The sequence below is a fragment of the Nematolebias whitei genome, chromosome 17, assembly GCF_014905685.2.
Source record: "Nematolebias whitei isolate Nwh7 chromosome 17, NemWhi1, whole genome shotgun sequence".
NCBI lineage: Eukaryota > Metazoa > Chordata > Actinopteri > Cyprinodontiformes > Rivulidae > Nematolebias > Nematolebias whitei.
The window spans coordinates 34,607,305-34,619,841 of NC_056514.1; the positions used below are offsets into that span (position 1 = coordinate 34,607,305).

At 40.3% G+C, this 12,537-nt stretch overlaps 1 protein-coding gene across 1 annotated transcript in view; it reads left to right on the plus strand.

Annotated features, from left to right (window-relative positions):
- Positions 1–920: 920 nt before the first annotated feature.
- Positions 921–12,537, plus strand: part of LOC119423763 (glutamate receptor ionotropic, NMDA 2C) — a 107,188-nt gene continuing 95,571 nt past the window's right edge. Inside the window, exon 1 of the mRNA XM_037691177.1 lies at positions 921–1,107. The gene's annotated coding sequence lies outside the window, so the exon portion shown is untranslated. The remainder of the gene's footprint in view (positions 1,108–12,537) is intronic.

Genomic DNA, 12,537 nt, shown 5'->3' on the forward strand with positions numbered 1-12,537 from the left:
AAGAGAGACGCAGGAAAGATGGAGTTTCAGAGCGAGTGGAAAGCAGGATTACTGATGTGACAGCACCGGCAGATGAGTGGCAGGGCGGCGGTGAGAGAGAAACTCTGCTGGCAAAGAGAGAAAAACACTAAATCAGTGCAACAGGATGAGGACCTGCTAGTGCACAGCCGGCCCGACCTCACACAGCTGCCATCTGTCCTGCTATTTGCTCTGTGCTCCTGACGCTTCCAGCATCCACCAACATCTGGATCACCTCACGTCCATATGGGAGCGAGGGCAGGAGAAGAGGGCGACAAACCTAAACTGTATCCTCTCCTCGTTATTGTTGATCCCAGAGGAGCAGCATCACTTCGGGGATCCCTTGCAGAGGAGTTTCAACGCAAAACTGGACCAAAGTTTTTCTGCAAACATGGTTTGGACGTGCAGGACTTCTCGTGTGTGAGAGATTTTTTTAAAAACTTTCCATGGATTTATTATGTCTTAGCAGGGGAATAAGGAGCAGATGAGGAGGCATCGCCACGGTTTTCTCTATCACTGAGGATACATTTCATCACTCTCTCGCCTCTTTCACTCCTCACCTCATCCGAACAGTGGGGAGCCTGAAGGCTACAGGCAGAGAACCAAAAACAGCTGCTTTACGCACATTCAGACGCTCAAACACACACTTGCCAGCTGCACAGGGCTCCCACACCTCTCGTCTTCTTCCACCTTCCTTTTCCCATTACTTTCCCCTCCCTGTCCCATTTTGATACCCCATCTTCACCTCCACGGCCGCTTGTGAATGTGATGCACGCAGCCAAAGAGACGGGGAGCACGGCTGCCAGACAGAAGAGGGGTTTTTGGAGACGAGGGGAGCTCACACACACTTGCTGTCACGCTGTGAAGTCCTCCAGGGGAGTGTGCAGATAACAAACGCTGCCACACACACACAGGCGCTGATGAACTCATGCGCTCAGAGGCTCGGTGTAAATGTGGACTCCTACAGGTGCCGAGAGGGGAGAGAGGCAGGTGAAAACTAGGTGAAAACAAAGACATTTAGAGGGGAAAAGAGAAGAGGATAACCATGGAGCAGCAGGAGTTCAGGTTTGATCACAGCAGAATGCACAGGTGAGTGTCTCCCTTTACCCTGCACACACAGATTTACACCTGATCCGATCTCCTGTCATAAATTTGTGGTTTCACCATAAATATATAGACTAAAACAGAATGAGAGGTTCAAAGGGGATCCGTACTTTTAGGTTTTACAAGTGATGAGTTTCCATGAGAGGAAGCTCGCTGACAGAAACACCTCACAGGATACTGTCACAACCAATTATAACATTTTTCACACAAAGATTTGCTGCTTATTTTGCGTCTGATTGTGTTCTGTGTGTTCCACCTGCACAAGCACTTTCTAAGTGCTTCAGTCGTGGTCTTCACGTTGGATCTTGTTTTGTTTTATGAGATGCAGCAGCTTTAATTTGTCACCTGGCTCTCTGCTTCATTCTTATTGTCATTATTAGTGGCAGCCAAAGTGACCCCACCCACAAAGAGCTAAACAAAAATCACGCATTAAAACAGGTGTCTACACAAAAAACTTGATTTTGTTTTCTTGGATGGAAACAGCACAAGGACAGAGGTGGAGAAAGTACTCAAACACTGTACTTAAGTAAAACTAGAAATAAACAGACAAAAATCTACTCTAGTAAAAGTAGAAGTACCACATTAATGTTTTTACTTAAGTAAAAGTAAATAAGTACCTGCTTTTAAAAACACTTAAAGTATTAAAAGTAAAAGTACTTGCTGAATGTATTACCTGTCTACAATATCAAGTGTACCGTATGTATATTTTCTGTAATACATTAATAGTGTTGAGCCATTTTAATGAACAATGCTGCAGATAATGCATGTTTTTATTAAGTAAAATAAGAAAGAGGAATGATTACACCTTTGTAAGTTTTTATTTAACACAAAGAAAAACCAAAGTATCATTTTAACTGCAGGAAACACATTTAAGTAAAAGTTGTCTGTCTGAAAAAAGGAACATTAGACCTGACAAAAGAATAGACTCTGATCAGTTCAACTCCAGTTTGTCATCAACTAGTTAAAATACTGTTGTCAACCTTGTAATGGGTCAATAGTGAACAATATTTTAACTTCCTGACACCATTTTCAAAACTTGGACCTGAGTGTCGAGTCATTTGGAGACATCTCTTCTCTCCTAACATCCCATGAACTGACACGTTTTAATATTGCAGCAAAAATTTCATGTTCAAGTTCAGAAGAAGTTGGTTTTCAAGGTTTATGAGTCCAGCTTGGTTCTTTTGGGAGAGAGAATCTATCCTGCTGTACTCAACAGTCTTTCAACAGTCTTTCAATAGTCTTTCAATAGTCTTTCAGTAGTCTTTCAATAGTCTTTCAACAGTCTTTCAATAGTCTTTCAACAGTCTTTCAACAGTCTTTCAACAGTCTTTCAACAGTCTTTCAATAGTCTTTCAACAGTCTTTCAATAGTCTTTCAACAGTTTTTCAACAGTCTTTCAATAAGGTCATGGGTGGTGTGTATCTTCTGGCTGACTTCTCGCAGTGGAATCCATTTTGGGTGTTTTAGCAGTGCTGTGGGTGCATCCAGCTCTATGACGTATATGCTAGAATATACGTCATTGGTCCAGCTCTTCTTGAAGGCAGGTCTAACGTTACCTGCCCACTTTGCTGTGATTCAATGGACCAACTCCCCTCTCGCCATTGGTTACTTTCAAACTAACGAACCAAAAATAAAAAAACACACAACATGAATGTAACGTAACACAACGCATTATAGAAATGTAGTGTAGTAGAAAGTACAGATACTTAATGTAAAATGTCGTGGAATAAAAGTAGAAAGTACCCATCTTTAGCTCTACCTAAGTAAAGCACTGATACATGAAAAATGTACTTAAGTATAGTAACGAAGTACTTGTAGTTAGTTACATCCCACCACTGCACAAGGACGAGCATCTTCCTCTTCTTCAGACTTCCCGAAGCAGATAAAATCTTAAATATGATTCTCACGTTGAGTTTATGGCACAGAACAAAAGGTCTGGTTTAAATTTATTTAAAAAGGCCATTAAAAGTATCAAAAAAGCACTTATTACATGGATAAATTTGTTGTTACCCTCTGATTTTCAGTACTTTTTCCTTTTATTACTTTCGTCAGTTTGAAGTTACGTCGTTGCTTTTGAATTTTTGTTCAACAGAATTATTTTAAACACAAACTAATGACAATGGATTTTACAGAAAGGACAGTGGCCTTAAAAAAGACTGAAACTAATTTGATCAACCCGTTAAACTAAGGTGTGTCCTGTTATTAGCATTGGTCGGTCTGCCTGTTTTGAAGGGTGACGGGTAGTCACAGTGCTGTTTGATGTCATGCGTGTCCCACACTGAGCATGATCCACAGGAGCTTGAAAAGAAAATCATTGACAGGTGTGTTAAAGGTAAAGGCGATGAGACCACACACATGCAGCTTTATGTTCCTACAGCGGAACAGATTAATCAGAAGTTCAACCTCCACAGGACTGTAGACATCTTCCCTAGACACAGCCTCAAGAGGAAAACTGATGACAAACTATAGAAACAGATGAAGCAGATAAAGATGAGCAGTGAACTCAAAGATCAGGGTTCATCAGTGTCAAACTGCACCATCCATTGCTGTTTGAGCCACAGTAGATTTGATGGAAGACGACAACAAAGGATGAAAAAAGCCAGACTGGAATCTGCCAAAATGCACATTGATAAACCACAAAGCTTCTGGGAGAATGTTTTTTGGACGGATGAGACAAAACTGGAGCAAGTCCCTTCAGCTCCATGTTCACAGAGCCGAACGTGAACCAAACAAAGAAACAAACCCTGTACCTATACAGTGAAACTTGGAGAAGACTTGGTTCTGCTCTGGATATCTTGAATCTGTACTGGGTATGATAAAATCTCAAGACGATCAAGGCATTCTGGAGCAAAATGTGTAGCTCAGCATCAAGAGCTTGCTCCAAGTTACAAGTCCGGGGTCCTTAAACAGGATAATGACCCAACACCCAAGAAGGACTACGAACAAAACAGTGGACCTTCTGAGCCCTGATCTAAATCCTGGTGAACATCATTAGTTGATTTTTTTTGTTCTTTTATTATTTTTCAGTTTCAAAGTAGTTTTTAGTTACAAGCAAATTTATTTGTGTCCTTATCTTCAGTGTGATGGGCGCATTCCTCTGAGAAAATTGACTTCAAAAAAGGAGGTTGCTTCAAGTGAAATTTGCAAAATTTTTCACGTTGACATGTAACATGACGTCCTCCACATTTGCTTTCTTGGTAACATTACAACAGACGCTTATTAGCAGATGTCATAGAATAGAGAAGGGAAACAGGAAAAACAGCTTTTGTTGGTTTTAGTCATTTTATTACAAAAACATGTTGAGCAGTAAATCCCAGGGATGAGCCAATTTTAAGAGATATCCATCCATCCATCCATCCATCCATCCATCCATCCATCCATCCATCCATCATCCGCTTGTTCCAAAGTCAGGTCTCTGGGGCAGCAGCTTGAACAGGGAGGTCCAGACATCTCGTTCCACAGCCACCTCTTCCAGCTCTTCTGGGAGGACACCAAGGTGTTCCCAGGCCAACCGAGCGAAATAGTCTGTCCAGCATAACCTGGGTCTTCCCCAGGGCATCCTCCCAGTCGGACATGCCGGAACCACCTCCCTAAGGAGGTGCCCAGGGAGCATCCTTACCAGATGCTCGAACCACCTCAATTGGCTCCTTTCGATGTGGAGGGGTTCCAGTCAGAGTCTCTCCTGATAACTGAACTTCTCACCCCATCTCCAAGGGAGAATCCAGCTACCCTGTGGAGGAAATTCATTTCAACTGGACTTGTATCCACAATCTCATTCTTTCAGTCACTACCCAGAGCTCATGACCATAGGTGAGGGTAGGAACATACTGACCGATAAACAAAGAGCTTTTCCTTACAGCTCAACTCCCTCTTCACTAAAACGGACCGGCACAGGATCCACAATACTGCAGACACTGCACCAATCCATCTGTCAGCCTCACGCTCCATTCTTCCCTCACTTGTGAACAAAACCTCGAGATACTTGAACTCCTCCACTTGAGGTAGAACCTCTCCCTCAACCTGAAGAGAACCATCCACCCTTTTCCGACTGCAGTATTTTAATCAGTAGAAAAAGACTCACTGAAGACTGTAAAGAAAAAAAAACACAAAGTTTACCAGAAGGAAGGGACAAGGTCACCAGCAGTCTTGTCTGGACTGGAAGGTCGTATCACTTCAAAGGCAGCGTGATCGAACTGTGAACAATCATACTCTACATGACCGTTCTGTTACCTTCTGATGAAGATGTCCATAACAACAGTTAGGAAAAGAGAAAGTCGAGTTCTTACAACAAAGAACTTAAAACTTTTGGCTAATTGTTTTTATTTTTTTAAACAGTTTGCATCTTCATGAACTCTCACAATGCTCAGCAGGGTTTTCTCTTTAGCTTTTTTCTAGTTTTAATTGAACAAAATGAAAAATGTTCAGCCTTCTCCTTACCAGCAGGTGCAGCTTGACCAATTTAATCATGAAAAAATTAGAGCAAAGACTTTTAAGGTCAGTTTTTTGAAGTATAACGTTTGAAGCGAGTAATAAATCCTGATCTGAAGCATTTCAGGGGCAAGAATGATTCGCTGTGATTTCCTCAGATTAGTTCAGGCTGTAACGGTACTGAAGGAATAGATGCTTGTAGTGCACCATCTTGCCATCAGCAGCAGCACTAAAAGAAATTATACCAAGCAAGAAGTGTTTCAATTCTGTTTATTTATGTAGAAAAAAAATGTACAACTCTCATTTCAGGACTTTTTTTGAACAATAGAAAAGTTCAAATTAAGTTTTTACCTCACTGGCAGTCTGGAATATGATTTATTTGCTTAGGTTTTAATCCATCTCTCTTTTCTCCCTGCATGGAGCATGCTCTTCCTTCTTTGTGTGGGTTATTCCGGGGTACTTAATTTTACTCCCACAGGCCGCAAACCTGCAAGTTAAATAAACTAGTGACTCTAAATTGACCTGTGGTGCAAATGTGAACAATTGTCTCTAAGGGGCAGCGTGAAGGACGGGTGACCTGCTCAAGTTGGACCCAGTCTCTTACCTGGAAATACATAAACATCAGCTCCACACAATCCTGCACACAATGTGTGGAAAATGAACGTAACGTTGTTTTATTTGGAAGTTTAAGGCATAATCTTCAGTTATATTTGACTGTAAAACGTCTTATATTTCAGTGTATCATCAAGACATCTAAGATGTTTCCTATTTGTATAAACAAACTCTTTTCAAGATAATCACAATATAGTTTTAATCCATAGAAAATAAGAGCTTATTTGTGCATTTATGTGAATGTGTGAGTAGTTTTAACACAGCAGTGAAGTTTCTTCTTTCACATTTGTACAGCTGAAAGATTTATCTTTAGATGGTCCACAATGACACAGGATTTATCCTAGTATTCCCAGCTGATAAAAAAATGGCTACATTTGTATTTTTCTTCTTTGGTGCTGGTCACAGTCAATAATAATATTTAATTTTCATTGAAAAACAGCTCTAGGGTTCATCTTTTGCCAAATATTTAAGATGATCTGATGTAACAAAAGTGCAACTTATCCTGCTGCATGCAAAGGAAACAAGTTAAATCCAATTTATTACACAATCTAAAAGCACAAGTGTATTGGGTGTAATAAAAATGTATAAAAATCTAAATTGAGTTGATTTGAATTGTGTTTAATGAACTGGGACTGATGAGGAGAAAAGTGGCTTGATGGCAACAGGGAACAGGTGCAGGTGGGCGTGGCAGGACAGAGGAGCAGAAGCTGACTGAGAAAACAACAGGAGGAATAAAAAAAAGTAAAGAAAAAAACAAGAAAATAAGCATCACCAGAAACAAACAAGGAAGCTCAAAACATGGACAAAAGGAAACACAAACAACAACAACATGAAAATAATTTACAAGAATTTATAAATCAAAACACTACGAACCTGATACAGTTTGCCTGAATAAAAGCATTTAGTCTTTGAAATCAATTGGTATTTTGATTAAATTAATATTGCATTTATTTATTTAAAGAAACAATCAATACTTAATAGTTTCAACCTGTTAGAAATAAAAGTCAAGTTTAAAAATTCAACTTGACGATCGTGTGGAAAGGAAGACATTACTAAAAACAGCAATGATGCAAATATTTTGTTATAATCGTTTAGCATTTTATTTTAGTTGAAACTTTTTTTTAATCGCAACTACACAAATGCTGTTTGCCAAACTGAGACAAAAATATGCATTCAATGAATTTAATTTGAATTTCATTGCCTTTTATTGCTCTTTTTTTGTATTTTCTCAGGTCCTCATCAAGTCATATAAGTTAATATTGTATTTAACACAAATCATCCTGAACCAGAAACAGCCACTCAGCGTCAGTCAGTTCAGTTGCTGCGCTACTTTCCCCTTTTTCTGCTTTCATCTGACCTCCTGGATGACGTGATGGAGACAAGCTGACATGCAGCTCTCACAACCTCCTGCTCACACACGGTTAACATCATCACTCAACTCTCCAAATATAAATTAAAGCCACAATACGAATAAATACGGGTGTCATGCTTAACCCCCGGGCTTATTATAAACCGTCTGCCACAAGAATTCATCATAATTAGGATTTTAACTGCTAACACTGTAACCCCATCTCCCTGGGGGGGTTCCCTCCTCTCTCACATACAGATGTGACAGCTTTACAGGAAATCGTTGTGGGCCAGACGCTATCGTCGGAGATGACTGACGTTGGCAAGGTGAGAGGATTTCTAAATCGGCTTGGGCCTCTGCCACTCAGATGTAGAGCAACACAAATCTGAGATTACAAATACCTTGGTTTAAAATAGATATACATTTAATAAATGTACCATATTGCCACCGTACATGTCGCACTGCCGTATAGGTCGCATCAGTCCAACAATATCTATTAAAGTGGGAAAAAGCATAAATAATTTGCATCGCTGTACAAGTTGCATCTATTATGCGTCACTGCTGACCACCTGGAAATGTGGGCCGGTGTTGTGCCAAAATCGATTGGCTGCCAAATGGCGGCTGCGGGAGCGTGCACGAGAGGACTTTAACAAGAATTTAACAAGATTAACACTTAAAAACAATTATTTGTTTGCTTGACATTATAGTAAAGGTGTGTCTCAGATGAACTTTTCCTTAATAAATGCACTTTGATGGTCAAATCAGCTGCATTTCGCCTGGGCGGTGCAACAAGATGCAGCTGATTTGACGTTTGCTCCAGGAGTTCCGGAGCGAGACGAAGGTGGCTTGGTATGGCAAGCCAAGTGCCTCATTAATAGTCACTTTTATTTATTAATGAGTCACTTGGCTTGCCATATAGCTCTAGTAGCTGAAAATGGTAGTGTTCAATATTTTCCATGTCAGAATGAATGAAATTGTCAGATCTCAGCCAAAAACTGGGTTATAAATATGGGGAAAATATATATTAGTCGCTTCGCTGTATAAGTTGCAGGACTTGCAAATTTATGCCAAAAGGTGCAACTTATACAGCAAAAAATGCGGTAAGTGTATATTATCTGCGAAATGTACAAACTACAATTTCCACAAATAGTTAAAATGTTTTTCATGCTACTCGATTCGTATTTTTTTCATTGCAAGATGTCTCAAGTGCCACTTTTATGCTGTAAATATCAAAGTGAAAACCACCAGCTGACAGGCGAACAAATGATCAATTCCAAACAATTGTGTGTTTTCAGGTCAAGTGGCTGTGGTGGCCATTTTGAAATGGGTCGACCACAAAGTTTTCAGTTGTAGAGGTGCATCCAATAATTATTTCCAGAAATCCTCAATGATATCTGGTGGTTTGTGTTTGCTAAAAGCCAAACTGAGTTGACTATAAATAGTTAATCATAAAATTTGTGCAACATTTTAGCGCTTGTAAATTTTGTTGTGGATCAGTGTCAGCTACTACCACGCCAGATTGTAGCTCAAAATCTGTAAAATCGACTTAAACAGCCATTTTTGTTCTTTTTTGGTCAATTGACTCTGGCAGCCATATTGAATTAGTTTGACTTCAATAACAAGATTTGTAGGTGTAAATCCAATGATTATAACCTGCAAGTTATTTTATCTTACCTCCCTATCAATATGGTTTCAGGAAACACAGCACAAGTGCTTCGTTGAAGGTTTTTAATCACGTTGAAGCTTTGGATGCTAAGGATTATTGTGCTGCACTTTTCTTAGACCTGTCTAAAGCTTCTGACACTGGATCATAACATCTTGTGTCATAAGTTCTCAGAGATTTGTTTCTCAGACCACACCATTGGTTGGTTCTCCATCTCTCAGATTGAAGAGAATGTGTTCAGCATAATAGTATTTCCTCCAGCTATCTAAGTGTCAGTGGCGTACCACAAGGCTCAGTCTTAGGACCTACCCTCTTCACAATCTACATAAGTAATGTAGGTCAGATCATTCCTGATGCATCCTTACATTTTTATGTCAATGACAGTTGTCAATTGTTGAGCTAGAAAAGTTGCTAAGGTTTTCCAGATCTTAATCTGCTTTCGACATCAGTTGGATTTGTTCCGTCTCAGACTTGTCCTAAATGCTGATAAAACCAAAGGGATGTTTTCAAACAGGAAGTCGGTACTAGCAGTTCTTTTATTCTACTGCATCTATGAATGGTGTTCCTATTGAATTTGTCGATTCCTACAAATACTTGGGTATCAAAGTAAAATTTGGTTTCTTTTTCAGAAATAGATCTTGTGTCAGGAATCAGTTTTAGGATTCGTAAACTCAGCCAGACAACAAGAATGTTTAAGAGATTTATCAATTTGCAGCTGCTGATGGGAGTCAGTATCCAGAGGCAGGAACAAAAACTGCAAAGATATGAGTATTAGTGGCTTGTGGGTTTTCAGGGGATTGTTTGTCGATAATTAACAGCCACTAACCTTCTCAGGCAGGTATTGTGATTTACACCTGTCCAAGCTTGTGTGGATGAGGTCATCGCAGCTGGTGGAGACAGCTGCAGAGGCACGCTGCAATATTGATGAGTGGGGGGGGGGGGGGTTATCCAAAGATGGGGTCCTTTAGGAGAGGCAGAGGTCTTTAAACAAATCCAAAGGGTGATCCAAAATCCAGAGGCCATGGGCCTGAAGCAAAGGTCATCACCAGGGTCAGAGGAGCAGAACGAGGGCAGACAAGAGGCAGGCAAATAGGCAAATCCAGAAAGCAAGCATGGGGTCAAGACAGGAGTTTCAGACGAGATCAATGAAGTGCTGGACATCTACAACCAAAAGGATTAGATAATCTGGCAAGGAGCAGTGAAACAAGAGCTCTTAAATAGGGCAGACAACAGGTGCAGCGCATGAGGCTGATTGAGCTGTAGGTGAAGTGGGCGTGGCTGAGAGGCAGCGCTTGAGTGGAACATGACTGAGCAGAAATGAGACATGAAGGAGGCAGGAACATAACATCCTGTCTAACTCTGAACGCTGGGAAACGCCTTGTAACTGTGACTTTCCTTCCATCCATTGACTACGGTGACATTATCTACATGAATGCTCCTGCAAGCACCTTGCAGATGTTGGACTCTGTCTACCATGGTGTGCTAAGATTCCTAACTGGCTGGAACTACCATACTCATCACTGCACCCTGTATTCACTGGTTAACTGATTATCATTAACTTCACACAGACTCTTTCACTGGTACATTTTCATCTTTAAATCACTTCTTGGTCTGTTGTCTTCATATATCTCCTCCTACGTCTCCATATGTTACTTCATCAGTGCAGCTACAGCGTGCGCTCTCAGGACATCATTACCTGCAGTGTCCCCTAAGTTCAGACCAAACTGGCAAAAGGGCCTTCTCTTACTCTGCTCCTGTTTCTTGGAATATCTTGCAAAAAGATCTGAAGTTGTTGACCTTAACCTCTCTAAGGGATTTTAAACAACTTTTAAGTTCATGGCTTAAACCAATGCAGACATGTTCCTGTTTTTATTATTTGACATCGCTTTATGGCTATTTTTGTTTTGTTTTTATATAATTTATTTTGTTCACATTGCATTTTATTTGCTTTGATATGATTGTCTATTGTTGTCATCTGTGTTCTTTGTTTAAAACAGGTCTCTTGTAAATGAGTCCTCACGACTTAATGAGACTAACCTGCATAAATAACGGTTGAATGAAAAGTTTCTTTAAAAATTGGTCCAGTGGCTAATAGGATATTTTGCTAACAGACAGACACACATCTAGTTTGTCTGACATGTTGGAGGAGCTGGCAGGAAACAGCTGCAACCAATAAAAGAGGAAGCAACATGATAAAGAACCTGGCGAAGAACATTTAGTTGTACTAAGAAACCATTCACAGCACACAAAGACCGAGGAGACAAAAAGGTGTGGAGAGACGCTGGCTGTTCTCGTCAACAACCAGATTACCAAAATAGATGGAATCACCCGGAGCAAACTGTATCATCGGTTGATACATCAATATGACAGATTTACCTATGTGACAGCTGTAACTGCATGATAAAGATTATTCAAACGAGTCTGGAGTAAAATCTTGTGTGTGACACTCGGCTACCAATCTTTTCTTTTGTGTGAACCCACGGGGATTGTAAAACTCACAATCACAAGGTAAGCACAGTGAAAGAAAAAGAAATATATATAACAATACGACTAGACTGAAAATTGTGCAGTCTGAACTTGTCTACCACGATGAGAATGGAGGAGGGCACGTCCCGGCCAGGTGGGAATTTCCAGGATCCGTTCGAACAGCACTAGAAGGACAGCTTCAGAATAAATGCTCACATTGGGATTTCTTAGACCCCGAGACTGCATAAATCAGCTCCTGAGATTTGGGATGTTTCATGCAGCTGTCAGAGCTCCATGCCGGCAGTATGTCGATGAAGGGATGGCAGCGGCCTCTATTAATACAAGCTGACTATTTCAAGATCCCTAATTAATGTAGTCAAATCAGGTGCAGGGGGGGACAAACAAGGTTCGAGACAAACATGTAGATTATTCTTTGATAATGCTCATCCTATCAACTGGTCTCCGCTCATTTCCTCTCCACCCTCTGGGGACTCGGGATACAAGGACACGATTACATCACAGCTTAAACACAAAGAACTGTTTCCTTCAGCTGTGTACAAAACGAAGCCATGGATTCATCAGCATGTCTTCAACATCTGGTCCATGATTTGATGCATCATGTTCACAATGTACACTAAATTATTTAACTCAGGCATCAAACACAGTCTTAAGCCAAATAATAAAAATGAACATTTATTTGTTCTCCTGCTTTTAGTGTATTTTTGTGTGTTTTCTTACAATTAAACTACTTAATTGGATTGACTGGGAATTTGTTGCCGCAACTTTAGGTTTTTGAAACTTTGGTACTTTTCAAAATATTTAACCAAATGTACACTCAACCAACCAACCCCTCCATCCATCCATCCATCCATCCATCCATCCATCCATCCATCCATCC